Raw genomic sequence first — 11,635 nt, forward strand, 5'->3', positions numbered from 1 at the left:
CCCTGCGATGAGGGGGCGACTTGTCCAGGATGTATGCCGCTTTCAGCCCGATTGTAGCTGAGATAGGCACCAGCGACCCCCGCTACCCCAAAGGGAATAAGCGGTAGAAAATGGATGGATGGAGTTTTTTTTTTATAGTTTTTTTGTTCGTTTGTTTACTGCCCTTTTTGTCAAAGAAAATTCAGTATTTTTATGGCAAACACACAAAATATTCAAAATCTTCCACAAAAAATATTTTCCAAAGTGGAATATTTAATGTGAAGTAATCAGAGCCTTGGCTAAGTCAATAATTCATAAAAACATTGATTTTGATTCAATATTATGGTTTAAGCAATGATATTTTTAAAGAAAAAACAGCTTTGTTTTATTAGTCAACATTGCAACTTTGTCTAAATTACATTTCACCTCTAAGCATTTTTAATTCCACTATTGTTATGTGTTCGTTTATTTTAATAGTATTTTTAGAATTTGCCGTGGGCCTTTAAAACATTGGCTGCGGGCCACACTTTTGGCGACGCATGCACGTTAATCATAACGCAGTCTTTTTAAAAAAAATTTTTTATGTTTATTTATAAATTTCAACATTTACAAACAGTTGAGAAACAATAATCAAAATAAGTCCTTTTTTTAATGTTTATTTATACATTTCAACATTTACAAACAATTGCGAAACAATAATAAAAATAAGTCCAACAACAGTGTAAAACATTACAAAAATTATAAAAACAGTACAAAACAGCGCCAGGGGGTTGTAAATTCAAAGTAACAAAAAAAAATACAAATATATATATATATATATATAATAAACAAAGTGCAAAGCAATAGGCTCATTCAGATTCAGTAAATAACTTAAATTTGGAACACAGCATCATTGTTTTCACAGCTTTTGTGTTGTTAGAGGTAGAGAGCGTTTTTTTATTTATTTATTAATCAATACAACAAAACAATACACAACAATACCATAACAATGCAATAAATTCCAAAACCAAACCCGACCGACCCAGCAACATTCAGAATAGCAATAATCAGAACAATTGAGGACACACAAACATGACACGGTACAATCTAAAAGTAGTGAAACAAAAAGGAATATTATCAATATTAGTAAGAATTTCAAAATAGCACTGATTAAAAATCCCTCATTGATATTATCATTAAAAACATTAATACAAAACAAAAGAACAATAGTGTCTCATAAGCTTGACAACACACTGTGTCCAATATTTTACACAAATATATATTAAGTCATATTTTGGTTCATTTAATGCAACAAATTTAAATTAAAGCTGCAAGCAGCGTTGGTCGGGTCCGCCGTTGGCCGCCGCCGCCGCCGCCGTGTCCCGAGTCCCGATCTTAGTCAGACCAACATAGAGGTCTTTGTTTCATGTCTCTACGACATTCCTAACAGAAGTTACAAGCAGTTTTGTCTGGAAAAAGGTGACGGCTTTTTACAAAACTTTTATTTTGAAGGGGTAATTGCCAACTTCCTGTTGATTTTAACTGAAAGATGCCACCTATCAAAATGTAGGTCTAAGTGAGACCTACACAGAGGTTTTTGTTTCATGTCGGTCCGACGTTCCTACCAGAAGTTACAAGCAGTTTTATCCGTTTCCTCTTCCTAGGAGCAGTTTTTCTGTGTTTTTTTCAAAAATTGCAATAGAGCGCAATTTTGAGTTTTAAGGTTTGGTTTTTTCACTAGATCGCAATTTCTGCCAGTCCTGATGTGTGTGCCAAGTTTGGTGAGTTTTGAAGCATTTTAAGGGGGTCAAATTAAAGCTCAATGAGGCAAAAATATCGTTTTTTGCGAAAATGTTGCTTTGAATGAGTTTTTGCAAAATTTTTGTTGATTTTGGGTATAGACCTTTTTAATTTGAAATGTAGGTCTAAGTCAGACCTACACAGAGGTTTTTGTTTCATGTCTCTACGACATTCCTAACGGAAGTTACAAGCAGTCTGTTTTTTGTCTCTTCCTAGGGGGCGCTAGCTTGCAATTTTAATTTTTGGGGTTTGGTTGCTTAATAAGTTGGTCTGCCGCTCCATACCGATGTGTGTGTCAATTTTGGTGAGTTTTGAAGCATGTTAAGGGGGTCAAATTAGGGTGCGAAGGTGCGAGCGCGCCTTGGGTTGCTGTCCCCGAGCCCCACGGCAGGAGAAGCCTTGCTGCCACTATTTAATGCATTGTGAAAGTAATGCAGTTGTTGTATTGAAGTGAAAATATCAAGCTTCCTGTTGATTTTTGCCAAAGTATGTTAATTATTCAAATGTAGGTCTAAGTCAGACCTACATAGTGGTTTTTGTTTCATGTCTCTACGACATTCCTACCGGAAGTTACAAGCAGTTTTGTCTTTGTTTTCTTCCTAGGAGCAGTTTGTCTGTGTTGTATTCCTAGGGGGCGCTAGAGCACAATTTTGAGTTTTGGGGTTTGGTTTTTTCATCAGCTTGCAATTGTTGCCAGTCCTGATGTGTGTGCCAAGTTTGGTGTGTTTTGAAGCATTTTAAGGGGGTCAAATTACAGCTCAAAGAGGCAAAAATTAATTTTTTTGGGAAAATTTGCACAGGGGTTCTTTGAACGCGCGTAAAATCAAAACCGTAGAACTTATCAAAAATTTGTCCGACCACTTTTCTCAAAAGGGTTCAATCTCTCTCCTGTGCGAGTTTGAAGCCGAAACGACAAACGCACTGGGAGGAGTTTTGATTTGAAAAAGGTGACGGGTTTTCACGAAAACTTTTATTTTGAAGGGGTAATTGCCAACTTCCTGTTGATTTTTTCTGCTAGCTGTCAATTATTAAAATGTAGGTCTAAGTAAGACATACATATAAGTTTTTGTTTCATGTCTTTCCGACATTCCCACCGGAAGTTACAAGCAGTTTTGTCTGTGTTTTCTTCCTAGAAGCAGTTTTTTCTGTGTTTCATTCCAAAAATTCTGTAGAGCGCAATTTTGAGTTTTAGAAATTTTTTTTTTCATTAGATCACAATTTCTGCCAGTCCTGATGTGTGTGCCAAGTTTGGTGAGTTTTGAAGCATTTTAAAGGGGTCAAATTACAGCTCAAAGAGGCAAAAATAGCATTTTTGGTGAAAATTTTGCTTTGAAAGGGTTTTGCAAAATTTCTGTTGATTTTAGGTATAGGAGTTTCTGATGGGGAATTTAGGTCCAGGTCAGTTCTACATCAAGGATTTTGTTTCATGTCTCTACGACATTCCTACCGGAAGTTACAAGCAATCCATTTTTTGTCTTTTCCTAGGGGGCGCTATCGCGCAATTTTGATTTTTCTGGTTCGGCTCCCTAATATGTTGGGGAGAAACTCCTCACCGACGCGTGTGTCAAATTTGGTGTGCTTTGAGGCATGGTCAGTGGGTCAAAATACAGCGCATATGCGAGTATCGGTGCGGAAGAAAGAAAGAATAATAATTAAAGCTGCAAGCAGCGTTGGTCGGGTCCGCCGTTGGCCGCCGCCGCCGTGTCCCGAGTCCCGATCTTAGTCAGACCAACATAGAGGTCTTTGTTTCATGTCTCTACGACATTCCTAACAGAAGTTACAAGCAGTTTTATCAGTTTATTTTCCTAGGGGGCGCTAGAGCACAATTTTCATTTTTGGGGTTTGGTTTTTTTATTGGATGGCAATTGTCACCAGTCCTGGTGTGTGTGTAAAATTTGGTGAGTTTTGAAGCATGTTAAGGGGGTCAAATTATAGATTTGCACTTCTGGATGTTGTTGATAAATGGCTTTCGCTTGGCATTGTATAGCTCTAACTTGCACTTTGAAGCATTTTAAGGGGGTCAAATTTCAGTTCAAAGAGGCAAAAAAGGCATATTTTGCGAAAATGTTTTTTTGAAGGGGTTTTTGCCAACTTCCTGTTGATTGTAGGTATAGAAGTGTTTATTGGAAATGTAGGTCTAAGTCGGACCTACACAGAGGTTTTTGTTTCATGTCTCTACGACATTCCTAACGGAAGTTACAAGCAGTCTGTTTTTTGTCTCTTCCTAGGGGGCGCTAGCGCGCAATTTTCATTTTCGGGGTTTGGTTGCTTAATAAGTTGGTCTGCCGCTCCATACCGATGTGTGTGTCAATTTTGGTGAGTTTTGAAGCAAGTTAAGGGGGTCAAATTAGGGTGCGAAGGTGCGAGCGCGCCTTGGGTTGCTGTCCCCGAGCCCCACGGCAGGAGAAGCCTTGCTGCCACTATTTAATGCATTGTGAAAGTAATGCAGTTGTTGTATTGAAGTGAAAATATCAAGCTTCCTGTTGATTTTTGCCAAAGTATGTTAATTATTCAAATGTAGGTCTAGGTCAGACCTACATAGTGGTTTTTGTTTCATGTCTCTACGACATTCCTACCGGAAGTTACAAGCAGTTTTGTCTTTGTTTTCTTCCTAGGAGTAGTTTGTCTGTGTTGTATTCCTAGGGGGCGCTAGAGCACAATTTTGAGTTTTGGGGTTTGGTTTTTTCACTAGGTCGCAATTGTTGCCAGTCCTGATGTGTGTGCCAAGTTTGGTGAGTTTTGAAGCATTTTAAGGGGGTCAAATTACAGCTCAAATAGGCAAAAATGACATTTTTTCGGAAAATTTGCGCAGGGGTTCTTTGAAGGCGCATAAAATCAAAACCATAAAACTTATCACAACTTTGTCCGACCACTTTTTTTAAAAGGGTCCAATCTCTCTCCTGTGCGAGTTTGAAGCCGAAACGACAAACGCACTGGGAGGAGTTTCGATTTGAAAAAGGTGACGTGTTTTTACAAAACTTTTATTTTGAAGGGGTAATTGCCAACTTCCTGTTGATTATTTCTGCTAGCTGTCAATTACTAAAATGTAGGTCTTAATGAGACCTACATAGAAGTTTTTGTTTCATGTCTTTCCGGCATTCCTACCCGAAGTTACAAGCAGTTTTGTCTGTGGTTTCTTCCTGGAAGCAGTTTTTTCTGTGTTTTATTGAAAAATTGCGCTAGAGCACAATTTTGAGATTTTTTTTTTTTTTTTTTCATTAGATCACAATTTCTGCCAGTCCTGATGTGTGTGCCAAGTTTGGTGAGTTTTGAAGCATTTTAAGGGGGTCAAATTGCAGCTCAAAGAGGCAAAAATAGCGTTTTTTGGCGAAAATTTTGCTTTGAAAGGGTTTTGCAAAATTTCTGTTGGTTTTAGGTATAGGAGTTTCTGATGGGGAATTTAGGTCTAGGTCAGTTCTACATAGAGGATTTTGTTTCATGTCTCTACGACATTCCTACCGGAAGTTACAAGCAGTCTGTTTTTTTTTTTTCGTAGGGGGCGCTAGCGCGCATTTTTCATTTTTGGGGTTTGGTTGCTTAATACGTGTTTTTGGCAAGCCTTACCGATGTGTGTGCCAAATTTGGTGAGTTTTGGAGCATGGTCAGTGGGTCAAATTAGGGTTCAAAGTTGCGGAAAAATAATAATAATTAAAGCTGCAAGCAGCGTTGGTCGGGTCCGCCGTTGGCCGCCGCCGCCGCCGCCGTGTCCCGAGTCCCGATCTTAGTCAGACCAACATAGAGGTCTTTGTTTCATGTCTCTACGACATTCCTAACAGAAGTTACAAGCAGTTTTGTCTGGAAAAAGGTGACGGCTTTTTACAAAACTTTTATTTTGAAGGGGTAATTGCCAACTTCCTGTTGATTTTAACTGACAGATGCCACCTATCAAAATGTAGGTCTAAGTGAGACCTACATAGAGGTTTTTGTTTCATGTCTGTCCGACGTTCCTACCAGAAGTTACAAGCAGTTTTATCCGTTTCCTCTTCCTAGGAGCAGTTTTTTCTGTGTTTCTTTCAAAAATTGCAATAGAGCGCAATTTTGAGTTTTAAGGTTTGGTTTTTTCACTAGATCGCAATTTCTGCCAGTCCTGATGTGTGTGCCAAGTTTGGTGAGTTTTGAAGCATTTTAAGGGGGTCAAATTGCAGCTCAAAGAGGCAAAAATAGCATTTTTTTGCGAAAATTTTGCTTTGAATGAGTTTTTGCAAGATTTCTGTTGATTTTGGGTATAGACATTTTTTATTGGAAATGTAGGTCTATGTCAGACCTACACAGAGGTTTTTGTTTCATGTCTCTACGACATTCCTGACGGAAGTTACAAGCGATTTGTTTTTGTTTTTTGCTAGGGGGCGCTAGCGCGCAATTTTCATTTTTGGGGTTTGGTTGCTTAATATGTTGGGGAGGGACACCGTACCGACGTGTGTGTCAACTTTGGTGAGTTTTGAAGCATGTTAAGGGGGTCAAATTAGGGTATTGTTTGTGTTGTATTCCTAGGGGGCGCTAGAGCACAATTTTGAGTTTTTGGGTTTGGTTTTTTCATTAACTCGCAATTGTTGCCAGTCCTGATGTGTGTGCCAAGTTTGGTGAGTTTTGAAGCATTTTAAGGGGGTCAAATTACAGCTCAAAGAGGTAAAAATGATATTTTTTTGGAAAATTTGCGCATGGGTTCTTTGAAGGCGCGTAAAATCAAAACCTGAAAACTTATCACAACTTTGATCTATACTTTTAATCAGAAGGGTCCAAACTCTCTCCTGAGCGAGTTTGAAGCCGAAACGACAAACGCGCTCAGAGGAGATAACTTTTGAAGAAAGGTGACGGGTTTTCACAAAACTTTTATTTTGAAGGGGTAATTGCCAACTTCCTGTTGATTTTTTCTGCTAGCTGTCAATTACTAAAATGTAGGTCTAAGTGAGACCTACATAGAAGTTTTTGTTTCATGTCTTTCCGGCATTCCTACCCGAAGTTACAAGCAGTTTTGTCTGTGTTTTCTTCCTGGAAGCAGTTTTTTCTGTGTTTTATTGCAAAATTGCGCTAAAGCGCAATTTTGAGTTTTTTTTTTTTTTTTTTTCATTAGATTGCAATTTCTGCAACTCCTGATGTGTCTTCCAAGTTTGGTGAGTTTTGAAGCATGTTAAGGGGGTCAAATTACAGCTCAAAGGGGCAAAAATAGCATTTTTTAGCGAAAATTTTGCTTTGAATGGGTTTTTGCCAAATTTCTGTTGATTTTAGGTATAGGCATTTCTAATGGGGAATCTAGGTCTAAGTCAGACCTACATAGAGGTTTTTGTTCGATGTCTTTACGACATTCCTAACGGAAGTTACAAGCAGTCTGTTTTTTTTTTTTCGTAGGGGGCGCTAGCGCGCATTTTTCATTTTTGGGGTTTGGTTGCTTAATATGTGTTTTTGCCAAGCCTTACCGATGTGTGTGCCAAATTTGGTGAGTTTTGGAGCATGGTCAGTGGGTCAAATTAGGGTTCAAAGTTGCGGAAGAATAATAATAATTAAAGCTGCAAGCAGCGTTGGTCGGGTCCGCCGTTGGCCGCCGCCGCCGTGTCCCGAGTCCCGATCTTAGTCAGACCAACATAGAGGTCTTTGTTTCATGTCTCTACGACATTCCTAACAGAAGTTACAAGCAGTTTTGTCTGGAAAAAGGAGACGGCTTTTTACAAAACTTTTATTTTGAAGGGGTAATTGCCAACTTCCTGTTGATTTCAACTGAAATATATCAATCATCAAAATGTAGTTCTAAGTGAGACCTACATTGAGGTTTTTGTTTCATGTCTGTCTGACGTTCCTACCATTAGTTACAAGCAGTTTGATCTGTTTCCTCTTCCTAGGAGCAGTTTTTTCTGTGTTTTATTCAAAAATTGCAATAGAGTGCAATTTTGAGTTTTAAGGTTTGTTTTTTTCATTAGATCACAATTTCTGCCAGTCCTGATGTGTGTGCCAAGTTTGGTGAGTTTTGAAGCATTTTAAGGGGGTCAAATTACAGCTGAAAGAGCCAAAAATAGCATTTTTCACGAAAATTTTGCTTTGAATGAGTTTTTGCAAAATTTCTGTTGATTTTGGGTATAGACGTTTTTTATTGGAAATGTAGGTCTAAGTCAGACCTACACAAAAGTTTTTGTTTCATCTCTCTACGACATTCCTAACGGAAGTTACAAGCAGTCTGTTTTTTGTCTCTTCCTAGGGGGCGCTAGCGCGCAATTTTAATTTTTGGGGTTTGGTTACCTAATAAGTTGGTCTGCCCCTCCATACCAATGTGTGTGTCAAATTAGGTGAGTTTTGAAGCATGTTAAGGGGGTCAAATTATGGTATTGTCTGTGTTGTATTCCTAGGGGGCGCTAGAGCGCAATTTTGAGTTTTGGAGTTTGGTTTTTTCATTAGCTCACAATGGTTGCCAGTCCTGATGTGTGTGTCAAGTTTGGTGAGTTTTGAAGCATTTTAAGGGGGTCAAATTACAGCTCAAAGAGGCGAAAATTAAATTTTTTAGGAAACTTTGCGCAGCGGATCTTTGAAGGTGCGTAAAATCAAAACCTTAAAACTTATCAAAACTTTGATCTATACTTTTAATCAGAAGGGTTCAAACTCTCTCCTGAGCGAGTTTGAAGCCGAAACGACAAACGCGCTCAGAGGAGATAACTTTTGAAGAAAGGTGACGGGTTTTCACAAAACTTTTATTTTGAAGGGGTAATTGCCAACTTCCTGTTCATTTTTTCTGCTAGCTGTCAATTACTAAAATGTAGGTTTAAGTGAGACCTACATAGAAGTTTTTGTTTCATGTCTTTCCGGCATTCTAACCCGAAGTTACAAGCAGTTTTGTCTGTGGTTTCTTCCTGGAAGCAGTTTTTTCTGTGTTTTATTGAAAAATTGCGCTAGAGCCCAATTTTGAGATTTTTTTTTTTTTTTTTTCATTAGATCACAATTTCTGCCAGTCCTGATGTGTGTTCCAAGTTTAGTGAGTTTTGAAGCATGTTAAGGGGGTCAAATTGCAGCTCTAAGAGGCAAAAATAGCGTTTTTTGGCGAAAATTTTGCTTTGAAAGGGTTTAGCAAAATTTCTGTTGATTTTAGGTATAGGAGTTTCTGATGGGGAATTTAGGTCTAGGTCAGTTCTACATAGAGGATTTTGTTTCATGTCTCTACGACATTCCTACCGGAAGTTACAAGCAGTCTGGTTTTTTTTTTTCGTAGGGGGCGCTAGCGCGCATTTTTCATTTTTGGGGTTTGGTTGCTTAATATGTGTTTTTGCCAAGCCTTACCGATGTGTGTGCCAAATTTGGTGAGTTTTGAAGCATGGTCAGTGGGTCAAATTAGGGTTCAAAGCTGCGGAAGAATAATAATAATTAAAGCTGCAAGCAGCGTTGGTCGGGTCCGCCGTTGGCCGCCGCCGCCGCCGCCGTGTCCCGAGTCCCGATCTTAGTCAGACCAACATAGAGGTATTTGTTTCATGTCTCTACGACATTCCTAACAGAAGTTACAAGCAGTTTTGTCTGGAAAAAGGTGACGGCTTTTTACAAAACTTTTATTTTGAAGGGGTAATTGCCAACTTCCTGTTGATTTCAACTGAAATATATCAATCATCAAAATGTAGTTCTAAGTGAGACCTACATTGAGGTTTTTGTTTCATGTCTGTCTGACGTTCCTACCAGAAGTTACAAGCAGTTTGATCTGTTTCCTCTTCCTAGGAGCAGTTTTTTCTGTGTTTTATTCAAAAATTGCAATAGAGTGCAATTTTGAGTTTTAAGGTTTGTTTTTTTCACTAGATCACAATTTCTGCCAGTCCTGATGTGTGTGCCAAGTTTGGTGAGTTTTGAAGCATTTTAAGGGGGTCAAATTACAGCTGAAAGAGCCAAAAATAGCATTTTTTACGAAAATTTTGCTTTGAATGAGTTTTTGCAAAATTTCTGTTGATTTTGGGTATAGACGTTTTTTATTGGAAATGTAGGTCTAAGTCAGACCTACACAGAAGTTTTTGTTTCATCTCTCTACGACATTCCTAACGGAAGTTATAAGCAGTCTGTTTTTTGTCTCTTCCTAGGGGGCGCTAGCGCGCAATTTTAATTTTTGGGGTTTGGTTACCTAATAAGTTGGTCTGCCCCTCCATACCAATGGGTGTGTCAAATTTGGTGAGTTTTGAAGCATGTTAAGGGGGTCAAATTATGGTATTGTCTGTGTTGTATTCCTAGGGGGCGCTAGAGCGCAATTTTGAGTTTTGGAGTTTGGTTTTTTCATCAGCTCACAATGGTTGCCAGTCCTGATGTGTGTGGCAAGTTTGGTGAGTTTTGAAGCATTTTAAGGGGGTCAAATTACAGCTCAAAGAGGCGAAAATGAAATTTTTTAGGAAACTTTGCGCAGCGGATCTTTGAAGGCGCGTAAAATCAAAACCTTAAAACTTATCAAAACTTTGATCTATACTTTTAATCAGAAGGGTTCAAACTCTCTCCTGAGCGAGTTTGAAGCCGAAACGACAAACGCGCTCAGAGGAGATAACTTTTGAAGAAAGGTGACGGGTTTTCACAAAACTTTTATTTTGAAGGGGTAATTGCCAACTTCCTGTTCATTATTTCTGCTAGCTGTCAATTACTAAAATGTAGGTTTAAGTGAGACCTACATAGAAGTTTTTGTTTCATGTCTTTCCGGCATTCCTACCCGAAGTTACAAGCAGTTTTGTCTGTGGTTTCTTCCTGGAAGCAGTTTTTTCTGTGTTTTATTGAAAAATTGCGCTAGAGCCCAATTTTGAGATTTTTTTTTTTTTTTTTTCATTAGATCACAATTTCTGCCAGTCCTGATGTGTGTTCCAAGTTTAGTGAGTTTTGAAGCATGTTAAGGGGGTCAAATTGCAGCTCTAAGAGGCAAAAATAGCGTTTTTTGGCGAAAATTTTGCTTTGAAAGGGTTTTGCAAAATTTCTGTTGATTTTAGGTATAGGAGTTTCTGATGGGGAATTTAGGTCTAGGTCAGTTCTACATAGAGGATTTTGTTTCATGTCTCTACGACATTCCTACCGGAAGTTACAAGCAGTCTGGGTTTTTTTTTTCGTAGGGGGCGCTAGCGCGCATTTTTCATTTTTGGGGTTTGGTTGCTTAATATGTGTTTTTGCCAAGCCTTACCGATGTGTGTGCCAAATTTGGTGAGTTTTGAAGCATGGTCAGTGGGTCAAATTAGGGTTCAAAGCTGCGGAAGAATAATAATAATTAAAGCTGCAAGCAGCGTTGGTCGGGTCCGCCGTTGGCCGCCGCCGCCGTGTCCCGGGTCCCGATCTTAGTCAAACCAACATAGAGGTTTTTATTTCATGTCTCTACGACATTTCTAACAGAAGTTACATGCAGTTTTGTCTGGGTTTTTTCCTAGGGGGCGCTAAGCGCAATTTAGATTTTTGGGGTTTGGTTTTTTATTAGATGGCAGTTTTTGCCAGTCCTGATATGTGTGTAAAATTTGGTGAGTTTTGAAGCATGTTAAGGGGGTGAAATTACAGATCGACAATTCTGGATGTTGTTGATAAACGGCTTTTGCTTGGCATAGTAGGGCTTTAACTTGCACTTTGAAGCATTTTAAGTAGGTCAAATTACAGTTTAAAGAGGCAAAAAAGACATTTTTTAGGAAACTTTGCGCAGGGGTTTTTTGAAGGCGCTTAAAATCCAAACCGGAGAACTTATCAAAAATTTGTTCAACCACTTTTTTTAAAAGGGTTCAATCTCTCTCCTGTGCGAGTTTGAAGCCGAAACGACAAACGCACTGGGAGGAGTTTCGATTTGAAAAAGGTGACGGGTTTTCACAAAACTTTTATTTTGAAGGGGCAATTTTTAACTTCCTGTTGATTTTTGCCGAAGGATGTCTATTATCGAAATGTAGGTCTAAGTCAGACCTACCTAGAAGTTTTT

Source organism: Nerophis ophidion, linkage group LG04 (assembly GCF_033978795.1).
Source record: "Nerophis ophidion isolate RoL-2023_Sa linkage group LG04, RoL_Noph_v1.0, whole genome shotgun sequence".
In the NCBI taxonomy this organism is placed as follows: Eukaryota; Metazoa; Chordata; class Actinopteri; order Syngnathiformes; family Syngnathidae; genus Nerophis; species Nerophis ophidion.